At 44.7% G+C, this 15,723-nt stretch overlaps 1 protein-coding gene across 2 annotated transcripts in view; it reads left to right on the plus strand.

The window, feature by feature from the left end:
* PTPRA (protein tyrosine phosphatase receptor type A) overlaps nucleotides 1-15,723 on the plus strand; it is an 87,279-nt gene that overhangs the window by 34,851 nt on the left and 36,705 nt on the right. The gene's annotated exons all lie outside the window — the stretch shown is intronic.

The following is a 15,723-nucleotide window of genomic DNA, read 5'->3' on the forward strand; positions in this document are numbered from 1 at the left end:
TAGGCAGGAAGTGTCTGATTACTGGGGTCCCCCTGTGATTGAATCCCTGGTGCACATGTACCTGGACACAAGGTCATTCCCAAAGTCCCATAGACGTGAAGGTTACAGGGGCCAAATGTGAGCGCCGGAGCCCCATCCACGTGGGCTGTCTGGGGACATTTTCATACAAATGATGTGAAAGTGGGGATATTCTGTGTGTTACACCCAAGATTTTACGAGACATAATAAAAAATAGGCGTGTGAGGTCATACAAAGTGCAGCTGGCTGATTACACTAACACTTCTCCTTTAAGGACGGCGCTCATGTGGTGCATGTATAGCAAGTGTGCTACATTGTTATAGGTGAGCAGAGGGGTGTAGATTTCGGTGAGTAATGTGTACTCTGATTTAACCTACATCATTTGACAGGAATGTATGTTCTTGGGTGGATGATGACCCCCATGGCGGCTCCCTCTGAGACTTCATACAAATCACGAAAGGTGTTGACATTTCTAGTAGATGTTGATGATGTGTGTGCGCTTTCTTAAAGGGGAACCCTAAACGCACCCATAGCGTATGTATGAAGTGACATGTGGGGTCGTTCTTTGGAAGAAAGAATTTTTTTTGTTTTTTCTACCGTATTTTTCCGACTATAAGGCGCACTAAAAATCCTTTGATTTTCTCAGAAATCAAAGGTGCGCCTTATAGTCCAGTGCGCCTTATATATGAACCGTACTTACAGACAACAGCTGCCTTGTACTGTGCACAGGTCTGCCACCTGCTGGTCACTCATCCTTATAATCAGGTGCGCCTTATAATCCGGTGCGCCTTATAGTCCGAAAAATACTGTAATTCGTGACCACCCCTTTAAGTGTCTGATGGCTTCCAGGGTCGTCCCTCGGGACCTCTACACCACATCTTTATGACCGTGTGATGATATTTTTGTAACCCGCAGCCTTTTTGATTATAATTTTGTGGTATTTTCCACGTCTCTTTTTTTCACCAATTACAGAATGTTTTCATCTGATGTGGTTTTTCATCAAATTTCCTGAAATTTTAATATACTAAAAATAAAACCTTAGACCTAATAAAAATCTATATAAAGTTTTTCCAATCGTCCATTGTTCTGGGTTTATCCGTTTTTTTTACAGTCAAGTCCTGCAACTTTTGGGGTCATAGAATAGGAATCCTGTCTCCTACATTGCCAAGGCAACGAATGGCCTAAAAATATCCAGCGTTTATGATTCCTGTTATGTGATGATGCAGTGCAGTGTGTCAGTCTGTACTGCATCCTGTCATTCTATTCATGAAGCAGCCTGCTCTGGATGGACAGTACCTAGCTGCAGTCTCTATATACACACATGTTAAGGTCCTGTTGTGTGTTTTCCTCCTGGGTCCTCATTGATATTCCTCCCTCGCCTCGTCCTTCTGTGTGCTCTGTGGAGTGTGTCGGAGCTGTGTTAGCGCTCCTCATCTGTAAGCGTTGGATGAGAGCTGCATGTCACGGAGCGCATTCTTGGACGCGCCCTAGCTCATTCTGATGACATTTCCAGCTTTTTTTTTTTTTATTTTTTTATCGCCCTTCCTTTCCTTCAGTATTTTGGATCTTTTATTTGGAAATTTTTCTATGAAAGGAATTAAGGGGCCATGTTTGCATGATTTTTTTAATTTTTTTTTTTTTTTTTGGTCTTTGTTATGTTTTTTATCTAAAAATTCTAATTTGTTCCACAAAATTTTTTTTTGTTATTGAAAGGGAAACTGCCACTAGGTTTTACTCTCACTAAACTAGCAGCCCCCTCAGGTGGGGGATGAAATGTCCTTTCTAGAATTCCCTCTTGCTCTTATCTATTAAAAAAATAAATAAATAACTTGCAAAGTCATTCAAATATGACTCGTCTTATCTTCGCATGAGATGAGTCATGTTTAGTGGTTGCAGGAGGAGTGTTAATTCAAACGCCCCTGTTCTATAGCACCTAGATACATGCTGCTGGTATCATTTTAAAGATCATTTTAAATGATTCATCTTTCAGATCCCATCATGTGATCCGTGATCTCCAAAAACGACAAATAGGCATATTTAAAATATAATTGGGAACTAGATCTTTATCTGCAGCTTGTATTTTCAACTACAGGAGGTCCCCTACTTAAGAACACCTGAGAATGTCACAAATTTTATTTACCAAAATTTCCTGGACTCCTGTGACCATACTGTATCCCTGCCCCATGGCCTATAAACAAACCTGTATTGTCAGCTCTCGGGTGCCAATACGATATCGGTGCCGTTTACAATGCTGATGTATTCTTATGTGGCAAAAGGACTTCTGACTCTCTCAGGAACTATAAGGGTGTCCAATCTACTTTTGCACGTTCCATCTTTCATCTTGTTGGAGGTGACGTTTTTAAGAAGTGCCCCCCCCCCCCTCCCCACGTTGAAGATCCGGCTTGCAGTAGACGTTTCCCAGCGGGGCCTTGGCTCGCATGCTATGGAACTAGCAGCGAGAATTTCCATGCATTTCAGAAACTTGCCACAACTTGAGCTGTACAGACTGTGTATACGCTGTGCATACTGAGGCTTCACACCGGCGGCGGGGTGGAGGGGGGTCATAACGTAGACGTCGTGACTAAGAAGCTTATTTACTTGTGGATTAGTGTACTCAGGTGGTGAGAGGCACTTGGCAAGAATCGTTTAACGAATTTTGGCTATGCTGTTTTTTTTTCAAAAACCTTACAACAAGAGAAAAGGGTTTCTTGCTGCTAAAATTTGCTGCTGACCATCTCTAGATACAGATTGAGGGAACCTGTAGGAGTTTGGAGGCTTCTCTGGGTCGTTGAACGATTTGTCCTCACTAGATCCCAAACCCTGGGCATGTTCCTCCATCTCCTCTGAGGTCACACTCACTGGAAAGGAGAACATCAGTAGAGACCAAGACAAGTTGGTTGGAGAGAGCCAACCACACTCACTGGTAAGGAGAACTTCAGTAGGGACCAAGACAAGTTGGTTGGAGAGAGCCAACCACACTCACTGGTAAGGAGAACTTCAGTAGGGACCAAGACAAGTTGGTTGGAGAGAGCCAACCAAACTCGCTGGAAAGGAGAACTTCAGTAGGGACCAAGACAAGTTGGTTGGAGAGAGACAACCACACTCACTGGTAAGGAGAACTTCAGTAGGGACCAAGACAAGTTGGTTGGAGAGAGACAACCACACTCACTGGTAAGGAGAACTTCAGTAGGGACCAAGACAAGTTGGTTGGAGAGAGCCAACCACACTCGCTGGAAAGGAGAACATCGGTAGAGACCAAGACAAGTTGGTTGGAGAGAGCCAACCACAATCGGTGGTAAGGAGAACTTCAGTAGAGACCAAGACAAGTTGGTTGGAGAGAGCCAACCACACTCACTGGTAAGGAGAACATCCGAAGAGACCAAGACAAGTTGGTTGGAGAGAGCCAACCACACTCACTGGAAAGGAGAACATCAGTAGAAACCAAGACAAGTTGGTTGGAGAGAGACAACCACACTCACTGGTAAGGAGAACTTCAGTAGGGACCAAGACAAGTTGGTTGGAGAGAGCCAACCACACTCGCTGGAAAGGAGAACATCGGTAGAGACCAAGACAAGTTGGTTGGAGAGAGCCAACCACACTCGCTGGAAAGGAGAACATCGGTAGAGACCAAGACAAGTTGGTTGGAGAGAGCCAACCACACTCGCTGGAAAGGAGAACATCGGTAGAGACCAAGACAAGTTGGTTGGAGAGAGCCAACCACACTCGGTGGTAAGGAGAACATCCGAAGAGACCAAGACAAGTTGGTTGGAGAGAGCCAACCACACTCACTGGTAAGGAGAACATCGGTAGAGACCAAGACAAGTTGGTTGGAGAGAACCAATATTTGTTAGGCACAGAATATAAACAGGGAGGAGAAGACCGAGATGTTCGTTGACTTCCTCTCATGGCGACTGGTCAACAATTTCTCTATTTCATTAACTGATGGTAAGGCTTTGGAGAAAGGATGACATGAGCTAGGCCGAAGCCCTAGAAGAGTAGACTGAAGGATGTTCTGTTCCGGGATTCTCTTCTTTCTCTTGAGGCAACAGAAAGTTTTATAGTTGAAAAATTCATGTTTCTCTCTAGAACCAAATGATATTTGTGTCTCTGTTGCCCATGACCGGCTGTGACGCGCTCTGTTACCTCTTGTGATTTGCGCGATGGCAGGAGATATACATAATTTACTGGCATTTGTCTATTTTTAGGTTCCTCCTCGTGTCCCAGTCACCCTGTGCTCATTTCAGCTTCTGGTGTGTAGTAATGTCCCAATTTTTCCAACTTTTTTTTTTTGCGAAGTGAACCATAAGGGAACACGTGTTCTTTCCCGCTCCGTGTGTAGGGCCTCTTCCTACAGGGAGACTCAATCATTCTGTTCTTCTCGCTCCAGTGGGTTGGTGTCTACAGAAGTGGGAAATATAATCCACCTTTCTTCTTTTCTATTTTTTGGTCTATTCCTTTTTTGACCTAGTTTGTACTTTTGCCCAATTGTTTTTGTTAAATTTAGGCATCGTGTAGGTGAAGATCACACAGTGAGACTGGCCCCAGCCACACTCTTATATACTCGAAAATCAGGGACATGGCTGACGCCCATTGACTGTGGGATATGGTGGCACAACAATGGGTGGGGTTGGTGTTAAACCTTCACAAAAACATCATTCCCATCAAGGTAGGACCTAAATATCACCATATCAGTCCAGCTGTACGTAGAGGATTTATATGATAGTTAAAGGGAACCTTTCGCCACATTTTTCACAACTACAGGTAGTGACGGGTTCCCATAGAGCCCTAGTAACTAACTGACACCTTTCTTTTAGCTAAAAATGATCCCCTGAGATTCTCATATATTCAACTTTATAGTTTTACAAGGTATCTAGCATGGCTGGCTATAGCGAGTTGAGGTGGGCGTGGCCTCCTCGGGCTGAATCCATCCTAACTCTGTATGCAGCTGTAATGTCATGTGACCAGGGTGACATCATCACAGGTCCTTTTAGTTTTTTGCATTAGAAAACTGTACACCAAGCATATATCTCATGAAATCACAGCACATTGTATCACATGAAATCACAGCAGCCTGCATGGAGAGGAGTAGAAGCCCATGCAGACTGCTTTGATTGTTTTATGTGGTCAGATATGTACATGGGATACAGTTTGCTCATGTTAAGAGGCTAAAGGACCTGTGATTATGTCACCCTGGTCACATGACATTAGGCCACGCCCCTCGACTCGCTCCAAAGTTGCATAGATAGCAGGCAAGATTATAACTCTGGTTTTATGGGGAGGGAAACTATTTTTAGCTAAAAGCAGAGGCTCTATGGGAGCCTGTCACTAGCTGTATTTGTGAAAGACGTGGTGACAGGTTCCTGGTAATTTTTCAGAACCCAAATTTTAGTTGGCTTTCGTAAGATTGTCAGGGTGGTTGGGCTCCCACTTCCCAAGCCTGTGTCATCACATTGATCGTGACCGGCCGTTACAAAACTTTCCGTTTTTTGTAAATACAGATTTTTTTAAGGAAGTAAGTTCTATGTCTGAGCTTGCAGTGCATGATGGGAAAGGCCACGCTGTTTATTAGATTTTTCCCGGCCTCCGGAGCCTTCTCCATTGTGTCATGTCCCCTGTTGCTCTCTTCCTAATATTTATCCCCTTAGATGATGGGATTTGAGCGTTTGATCTGTCTGACCTCCCCGCTTATCCTTTCACTGTCTCCACACTTGGCAGATTATGTTAGTGCCCCGGGGAGTGTTGTCTTAAGCCGTATTCTTGGTGACATGTGAAGGCACAACAGCATCTGATGACTGCTCGTAGTGGCCATATGAAGGGAGGACGCCGCACCATATCGTCCCTATCAGACGTGTACACAGCGGACCGGGAAAAGTCTTTAGGCTTCAGACTTAATCTGTGATTGCTCTACTTCTGTATTTTGGGTTGGAGATAATTTATGCGCAAACAATAAATAAAACAAACACCACCAGAGCTGAAATCAGAATTCAGCTGGCGCCATGTTGTCGGAGAGATGTGTCTTGTGGGGTCTAAGGTAGAAAACTTGACATAAGTTCTGGGATGCGGCTAGTCACGTGCCACCAGTTACACTCCAGATGGTTGGGAGGCTAAAAATCATGGAAGATCTGATGGATGGTGCGGAAGCCCAACACGAAGGTCCCTACGCTCCCATCCTAATTATCTTTTATCATTATATTTTAATTCTCATCACTCTATGTGAGGACGTCTTCCATCTCCACTACAATTTGGGTCATTTTGCCCCATGATAAATAGGCATGAATTACGTTTCATAAATTGCTCTGAGCTGGAAGGTAACCTATGGATATGCTTTCTAATAGGACGTAAGCCTAGTGTAGTGTCTGAAAAGGTAAGTACATTGCCTACCCACCAGGGACCACTGAGTAGTTTATTCTGAACCTCTAGAACAGGAGGTATTAACCTTGGATGACCAGAGAGCAAAATTTTGAACTCTGCCTTGACCTTTGCTTACTCCTGGCCACTCTCTGCCTCACTCCTTGCTTATTTGGGTCACCTTCTGCCAACATTGGAGCTATTCTGAGAGCTTTGTTGACATTGTATTGTGAAGAGAAGATTCCTGTAGGGGGGGCTAAAGGGTGAAAACCAACAGGGTCACATAGATGATGCCTTTGAGAGTAGCCCTAAGCCAAACTGGTAAGGAGTCACAGTGCCACCCCCTTATAAAGGTCATGGTGTCCCCCATCCATTTGGTAATAAACCACCATTACCTCTGGTATCTTGAGAAGTTCTCACTCCACTAAATCCTAATGCTCTACTACAACACTTGGTGCTTCGCTGTTGCTACTCCTGTGCTTTACGCTATCTCCGGGCGCTGTGACCATCACCATGGCAACTGGAAGAAGTTTTATAATTCCGGTAATGACAGGGTGATGGCTGAAGCGAGCGCATCCGGGGAGGAGGATACACAGCTCTGCTTCACCTCCTCCAGCTCATGTATCGTGTCTGAATGTTCTGCCCTTCACGTCGTCAACTGGTCACGTGACGAGCGCCATTGTTATTGCTCCGGTTTTTTTTTTTTATATCTTGTTAGGTGTTTTTGTATGCAGCGATGTAACCAGGCCAGTCCCTCCCAAATTGCGGTATAAACACAAAAGGATAAAAGAAAACAAAATAAACGACAAATTTTTGTAAAGTTTTGTATTTCAGTCAAGACACATATTTACCATTCATCATGATCGTCTTCTCTGAATGCCGAGGCCTGCATCATGTGGTATGGAGGTACCTCAAGCCCACCCCAAAAATAGTCCATATGTTTCTCATGTCCTTTTAGTGGCTTTTTGGCAACACCACTATATCTATCGGTACCTACCTGCCCCACATCCAGATGCCAGATGTGTGCCAGGTGCCTACTAACCTTCCACAACTCCTCATTAAGGTAACCCCCAAACAAGGAAGATCAACAACTAAGAGGACCTCTGTTGGGGGGGGGGGTTGTTTTGCATTAGCTCCGCCCACTATTTAAACTGTCTTGTGCGTGTTTTTGCCAGGATCGGCAGCGACGTGGAGATCCCAGTTTTTGGTTGTTATAACTGTAGTGGTAAAGTAACTTCTATTGGTTATCATTGTACAGTTACAGGACTATTTACTGTGGTCATTTTCCCTCCCTGTGGTGGTCTCTCCTCCATCCACATCCTTGGTTAGATGTAGGGACAGCCCGGCTCCCTGACTGTTACAATGTATCCCGTCTCCTGCAGAGTTCTCTGGTCACGGAATGTCGCAGGCCGAGCATTCCACAGCCGTGTTCTCTCTCCCAGAGCGCTGTGACCGTGCAGGGGTTAATAGGTCTGCTGCATTTCTCTCATTTCCTGCAGGTTAATTCCCTATTCCACGGCTTTGTTAGTGTTCCCCCCCCCCTCCCTCCCGGTCCGGCTTTGTCAGTTGCCATAGTGACCTGTCCTACGCACCAATTTGGCTGCGTTGAAAATACTGAAAGGTTCTTACGAGACGACAAAGATGTAGATTTGTCGCTGGACTTTAATCCCAGGAGGGAACCGAGCGCAGTGCTGACAATAAATACACACACGTTTTTTTTTAACAAAATGTAAATTTATCTTTTTAAAAACATTTTTTGTCGGTTTGGTTAAAAATGTGTCGGCCGTGTCCTGCGATATGATGCTAAAAAAAAAATCTATAAAAATATTACATTTTTCTTTTTTAGTTTTCTAACATTTGTTTTTTTTGTTTTTAATTTAAAAAAATCCCCCAAATTTGCTTTAAAATGAAACGAGAGATTTTCTCTCGTGTTGTGTATACAGCTCCCATGCAGACCCATGTGCTCTCCACAGTGACAGACTACAAACGAACCTTGTGTTGTCTGATCTGACATTCGTCTTCCACCACTAGCTCCACCTGCTTGTCACAATACAGTCATGGAGTAGGTGTTTTTTCTTCATTTTTTTATTTATTCTGGTTGTTATGGCTGTTATGCATTTAACTAGTAGTAGTAATAATCTTTAGTTCTATAGATTATGGGGAATAAGACTTCACCGAATAATAACAGTCATATGAAACAATAGGAGTGAGGGTCCTGCGCGCAAGAGCTTACAGTCTATGAGGATGAGGGGGTGACACAAGAGCTTACAGTCTATGAGGATGAGTGGGTGACCCAAGAGCTTACAGTCTATGAGGATGAGTGGGTGACCCAAGAGCTTACAGTCTATGAGGATGAGGGGGTGACACAAGAGCTTACAGTCTATGAGGATGAGGGGGGCACAAGAGCTTACAGTCTATGAGGATGAGGGGGTGACACAAGAGCTTACAGTCTATGAGGATGAGGGGGGACACAAGAGCTTACAGTCTATGAGGATGAGGGGGTGACACAAGAGCTTACAGTCTATGAGGATGAGGGGGGCACAAGAGCTTACAGTCCTATGAGGATGAGGGGGTGACACAAGAGCTTACAGTCTATGAGGATGAGAGGGTGACACAAGAGCTTACAGTCTATGAGGATGAGGGGGTGACACAAGAGCTTACAGTCTATGAGGATGAAGGGTGACACAAGAGCTTACAGTCTATGAGGATGAGGGGGACACAAGAGCTTACACTCTATGAGGATGGGGGGGGGCACAAGAGCTTACACTCTATGAGGATGGGGGGGGGCACAAGAGCTTACAGTCTATGAGGAGGAGGGGGGACACAAGAGCTTACAGTCTATGAGGATGAGGGGGTGACACAAGAGCTTACAGTCTATGAGGATGAGGGGGTGACACAAGAGATTACACTCTATGAGGATGAGGGGGACACAAGAGCTTACAGTCTATGAGGATGAGGGGTGACACAAGAGCTTACAGTCTATGAGAATGAGGTGGTGACACAAGAGCTTACAGTCTATGAGGATGAGGAGGTGACACAAGAGCTTACACTCTATGAGAATGAGGTGGTGACACAAGAGCTTACAGTCTATGAGGATGAGGAGGTGACACAAGAGCTTACACTCTATGAGAATGAGGTGGTGACACAAGAGCTTACAGTCTATGAGGATGAGGGGGTGACACAAGAGATTACACTCTATGAGGATGAGGAGGTGACACAAGAGCTTACAGTCTATGAGGATGAGTGGGTGACACAAGGGCTTACAGTCTATGAGGATGAGGGGGACACAAGAGCTTACACTCTATGAGGATGGGGGGGGGGCACAAGAGCTTACACTCTATGAGGATGGGGGGGGGGCACAAGAGCTTACAGTCTATGAGGAGGAGGGGGGACACAAGAGCTTACAGTCTATGAGGATGAGGGGGTGACACAAGAGCTTACAGTCTATGAGGATGAGGGGGTGACACAAGAGATTACACTCTATGAGGATGAGGGGGACACAAGAGCTTACAGTCTATGAGGATGAGGGGTGACACAAGAGCTTACAGTCTATGAGAATGAGGTGGTGACACAAGAGCTTACAGTCTATGAGGATGAGGAGGTGACACAAGAGCTTACACTCTATGAGAATGAGGTGGTGACACAAGAGCTTACAGTCTATGAGGATGAGGAGGTGACACAAGAGCTTACACTCTATGAGAATGAGGTGGTGACACAAGAGCTTACAGTCTATGAGGATGAGGGGGTGACACAAGAGATTACACTCTATGAGGATGAGGGGGACACAAGAGCTTACAGTCTATGAGGATGAGGTGGTGACACAAGAGCTTACAGTCTATGAGGATGAGGTGGTGACACAAGAGCTTACACTCTATGAGAATGAGGTGGTGACACAAGAGCTTACAGTCTATGAGGATGAGGGGGTGACACAAGAGATTACACTCTATGAGGATGAGGGGGTGACACAAGAGCTTACAGTCTATGAGGATGAGGGGGTGACACAAGAGCTTACAGTCTATGAGGAGGAGGGGTGACACAAGAGCTTACAGTCTATGAGAATGAGGTGGTGACACAAGAGCTTACAGTCTATGAGGATGAGGAGGTGACACAAGAGCTTACAGTCTATGAGGATGAGGGGGTGACACAAGAGGTTACAGTCTATGAGGATGAGGGGGTGACACAAGAGCTTACAGTGTATGAGGATGAGGGGGTGGCACAAGAGCTTACAGTCTATGAGGATGAGGGGGTGACACAAGAGCTTACAGTCTATGAGGATGAGGGGGTGACACAAGAGCTTACAGTCTATGAGGATGAGGGGGTGACACGAGCGCTTACAGTCTATGAGGATGAGGGAGTGACACGAGAGCTTACAGTCTATGAGGATGAGGGAGTGACACAAGAGCTTACAGTCTATGAGGATGAGGGGGTGACACAGGAGCTTACAGTCTATGAGGATGAGGGGGGCACTAGAGGTATAAGAGCTTGTATAATGGTCAAGCCATGTTTTTTTTTTATAAAGGAAAACATAATTTAGTAAATAAATATTCTGCTGCTTGAACATCTTCTGTAGAAGGCAATAGAACTGCAGAGAAGACTGCAAGAGGAGGACACAGATTTTGTTGGGAAAGAGAGCGTTAAAGTTTCATGCAGGTAGGGAATGTGATAAGATCACTGGCAGATCAAAGAGCACAGGTTGGACAATAGACTCAGAGGAGAATAAGGGAGGTGCAGCACTGTGCAGAGCTTTGTGGATGAGGGTGATTATTTTAAACTGTATTCGGAAGGAGACGGGCAGCCAGGGCAGTGACTGGCAGAGACTGGAGGCATCCGTGTAGCGTTTGGTCTGAAAGATAAGTCTGGCTGCTGCATTAAGAATAGATTGTAGAGGAGAGAGTTCAGTGAGTGGAAGAGCGATTAGTAGGGAGTTACAGGAGTTTAGACGAGAGAGAATCAGACCGACATTTAGAGGTTTCAATTGGGGGATTCTAGAAATGTTTTTAAGGTGCATCTGGCAAGAGCGAGCGAGCGGCCCATGCCAATCAGTATGAAACCCTCCATACTTTACACTGCTCCCTGCATTCACAAGGCTAATTGGGTTCAGTGCCCAGAATATTTTGTGCATATTTGAAGCATCAGAAATATATATATATTATTATTATTATTTTTTTTTTTTTTTTTTAGAAACAATATTTAATTTATAATTTTTAAAAATTGTGCAATAAAATACACTCCTCATTGCCCATGCATCTGATTATCATTATCAGACGACTTTATACCTCTGTATGGTGTTTCCTGTGTAAATTATGAAAAAAAAAAAAAGATCCCAAATCCAACCCCTTGTCCCAGATTGAGAATGTCACCTAAGATTCTGGAATGGGGCCTCCCCTCTCCTCTGGAAGAAGCCGCTCTAGGATAAGCCTGATTAACGTCACGCGCTGAAGACAAAATTACATTTCCAAAATCGGATCTGTGTTATAAAAATGACAATAATTGTAAAAAAAAAAAAATATAAAGTAGTCACCGAAGAGAGAACCAACAACTCCCCCCATAATAATCCCTGGATTCCGTAAATCCTTGGCGATTGAGATGATTGTAATCCTGCTGGTCTGTGACTCCAATGCTAGAGCTGCAGTACAGACCGACACTAATGAGCAGACAAGGGCTACAAGCCTTTTGTATCGTGATGGGTCGTGTCTAGAGATGAGCGAGCACTAAAATGCTCGAGTGCTCGTTATTCGAGACGAACTTTTCCAGATGCTCGAGTGCTCGTCTCGAATAACGAGCCCCATTGAAGTCAATGGGAGACCCGAGCATTTTTCAAAGGGACCATGGTTCGGGAATAAAATGTGTTAATTAATTGAAAAAGAATGTCTTCTGATAAGTTATCAGATGTATGCAAACATCTGCAATCTATTCTTCACTGTCCCGCGTGTATATTATCTCCCGACAAGTTATCAGATGTGAAGAACAGTGAAGAATAGAATAAAAACAGTGACCACAGGATCATTTAAGTGAAAAACGCAGTGAAAAACACAGTGAAGAATAGATTACAGATGTTCTGCACATCTGCTTACTTGTCGGGAGATACGCTGTCCCGGGATCCGCTGCTCTTCTTCCACTGAAGTCTCCCCGATGTCTCCGTGCCCCTCGATGTCTCCCCGTGCCCCTCGATGTCTCCCCGTGCCCCTCGATGTCTCCCCGTGCCCCTCGATGTCTCCCCGTGCCCCTCGATGTCTCCCCGTGCCCCTCGATGTCTCCCCGTGCCCCTCGATGTCTCCCCGTGCCCCTCGATGTCTCCCCGTGCCCCTCGATGTCTCCCCGTGCCCCTCGATGTCTCATGTCTCTGTGCTGCTCACCGTGTTCTGCAATGTCTTCTTCACACACATATATATTGTTCTTCACATACTATTTTGTTCGCACCGTTCCGCGCGTATCTCCCGACAAGTAAGCAGATGTGCCGAACATCTGTAATCTATTCTTCACTGTGTTCTTCACTGTGTTTTTCACTTAAATGATCCTGTGGTCACTGTGTTCACTGTTTTTATTCTATTCTTCATTGTTTTTCACTGTGTTTTTTTAATTAAATGCTCGATCTCGAGCAGGGGAAATACTCGTCCGAGCAACGAGCCGTCTCGAGTACCTTAATACTCGAACGAGCATCAAGCTCGGACGAGTATACTCGCTCATCTCTAGTCGTGTCACAATAGTTCTACATTATAGGCTTTCTGACAACCGCTGCTGATGAGAAAAGGAAACTCCTAATTTTTTTTTGTTTTTTTTAATAAAGCTTCCAATCTCCAACTTCCCTCCTGACCCTACTTGTGTTTCATACAATTATGAACTCCTTTAAATTCCTGCTGTGCTGTTTATGTTGCAGACGAGGAGGCAAAGCTTCTGGAGGATGAATAACCATCTATTTTATTTATTTTTTTTTTTTTTGCTTAGTGTATAAGGGGTGGTGGGAGCTGGAGGCTCCTGCTGCAGCCAGTTGTCTTATACCCAAATATTAGGTAGTCCCTGGGTTACGTACAAGATCGCTGCTTAAGTTTAATTTGTATGTAAATTGGAACAGGTACATTCTATAATTGTAACTCCATTGTAAAGTTGTTTTCGTCTTGGTGACCATTGAATTTTCCAAATTTTTCCAAATTATTTGCTATCCTGGGAACAAAAATTGTCAATAAAGCCTCATTACAGTTACCTTACAGCTGATCACTGCAGCCTGGGACTATAGTAACATCCAGACAGCTCTCAATGGATAGAGGGGTCTGTCTGTAACTAGTGGTTGGGTGTCCTTAAAGGCGTTGTCCACTTTCAGCAAATAATTGCTATTGGTTCTGTAATGAGAAGTTATACAATTTTCTAATATACTTTCTCTATCAATGCGTTGTGGTTTACTAGATCTCTGCTTGCTGTCCTGCTATAGAAAGCTTCTATGCTTCCAGTGGATAGAAATCCGTCTTTGGTCATGTGATGTCACACAGGTGCACGGCTCATTCTATCCCTGGTCATGTGATGTCACACAGGTGCACGGCTCATTCTATCCCTGGTCATGTGATGTAACACAGGTGCACGGCTCATTCTATCCCTGGTCATGTGATGTCACACAGGTGCACGGCTCATTCTATCCCTGGTCATGTGATGTCACACAGGTGCACGGCTCATTCTATCCCTGGTCATGTGATGTAACACAGGTGCACAGCTCATTCTATCCCTGGTCATGTGATGTCACACAGGTGCACGGCTCGTTATATCCCTGGTCATGTGATGTCACACAGGTGCATGGCTCTTTATATCCCTGGTCATGTGATGTCACACAGGTGCACGGCTCATTCTATCCCTGGTCATGTGATGTCACACAGGTGCACGGCTCCTTCTATCCCTGGTCATGTGATGTCACACAGGTGCACGGCTCCTTATATCCCTGGTCATGTGATGTCACACAGGTGCACGGCTCATTCTATCCCTGGTCATGTGATGTCACACAGGTGCACGGCTCCTTATATCCCTGTTCATGTGATGTCACACAGGTGCACGGCTCATTCTATCCCTGGTCATGTGATGTCACACAGGTGCACGGCTCATTCCATCTCTGGTCATGTGATGTCACACAGGTGCACATTTTGAATTAAAGGAATTTTCAAGGAATTTCTAAGCCTCCTGGAAAACCCCTTTAATAAAAAAGACCACCCTTGCCCAGATCCCCCTCTTTACTGTCCTGTATGTGGTTGTAAGACAACTGGCTGCAGCAGGAGTTTTTTTTTGCACTAGGACAAAAAAATTAACATTGTAAATTCCACCTCCATTTGGAAAAGTTCTACCACCTTTTCTCCAGCCCAAAACTGAGCCTTGATGATATCTCATCCAATTCTGATAAAGCTGGGTCCCATTTCCCACAACAGGAGTCCCACAATCACCTATAGACTGAGAATAAGGGATGAAAGCTTCAGTTTTCGGGTATTTTCCACTGACTCCTCTAGGGACGGATGAAATATCTCAGCCATATGATAACTTTTTGACTTTCCTGATGGGCTAAGCCTGTAAATACAGGATATAGTCTTGTATCCGGTCACCCGCTAATGAGCTCCGTGTAATCACTGCGGAGAAATGAGGACAAGATGACGTTTCCGGTAAAGGTCCCTCATCACTGTTACCTGAGGAGAATAATTATCACCATTATTGGCCGGCGTGTCCTCCTCACAGCATCTTCTAGATGAACCTTGATTGGAGGTTAGCTTGGCTGGAGTCCCGAGTGTCAGCCCGGAATCAAGGACGGATATAATTATTCCATAGTTTCTAAGGAGAGATGGAGAAGTTCCACTGTAATAAAAGTGTCATCATTATTGGAGGACACGTCTTCACCTTGACCAGTAGGTCCATCTCACTCCAAATTCGAGATGACATGAAAGAGATTTTTTTAACCATCTTGGATAATTTTGAGGTACCGTAGAGTGAGCTGCCGGATAGCCGATATGTAAGAGGTCCTTGAAGGGAACCGGTCAACTATTAATGATTGGGGTTTCTTCTAGTTTACTCCTGCATTGGGTAGGACGTACATTATCATGTGATATATATGTGTGTGTTTGTGTGTCCCGATCTTCTCCTATTTGGGCATTATTCCAATAGTTTATCAAGAGAAATTGAGAACTTCGATGGTCCTGAATTTGCTTGTGACCGGAGTCCTCATTAGTGGTGGACGTGTCTTGACCTTGACCAGGAGATCCATCTCGCTCCGAATTCGAGATGACGTGAAAGAGATTTTTAACCATCTTGGATAATTTTGAGGTTCCGTAGAGTGAGCCGCTGGACAGCCGATATGTAAGAGGTCCTTGAAGGGAACCGGTCAACCATTAATGA

The sequence above is a fragment of the Engystomops pustulosus genome, chromosome 1 (assembly GCF_040894005.1).
Source record: "Engystomops pustulosus chromosome 1, aEngPut4.maternal, whole genome shotgun sequence".
In the NCBI taxonomy this organism is placed as follows: Eukaryota; Metazoa; Chordata; class Amphibia; order Anura; family Leptodactylidae; genus Engystomops; species Engystomops pustulosus.